This window comes from Pyrgilauda ruficollis, unplaced genomic scaffold, assembly GCF_017590135.1.
Source record: "Pyrgilauda ruficollis isolate IOZ18807 unplaced genomic scaffold, ASM1759013v1 scaffold765, whole genome shotgun sequence".
In the NCBI taxonomy this organism is placed as follows: Eukaryota; Metazoa; Chordata; class Aves; order Passeriformes; family Passeridae; genus Pyrgilauda; species Pyrgilauda ruficollis.
In genome coordinates, this window is record NW_024529544.1 from 1 (window position 1) to 340 (window position 340).

Below are 340 nucleotides of genomic sequence, written 5' to 3' on the forward strand. Positions count from 1 at the left end.
CCCCCCCCCCGAGGTGTTTGATGCCACCAACACGACGCGGGAGCGGCGGGAGGTGATCCTGCAGTTCGCCAAGGAAAACGGGTACAAGGTGGGATTTGGGGGGGTCTGAGCGATTTTGGGGGGTCGTGAGGAATTTTGAGGGGGTCGTGAGGAATTTAGGGAGGGTTTGTGAGGAATTTTGGGGGGTTTTGAGGAATTTTGGCGGGTCTTGAGGAATTTGGGGGGGACTTGAATTTTGGAGCGGTCTTGAGGAATTTTGGGGGGTCTCAAGGAATTTTGGAGGTCTTGAGGAATTTTGAGGGGGTCGTGAGGAATTTGGGGAGGGTTTGTGAGGAATTTT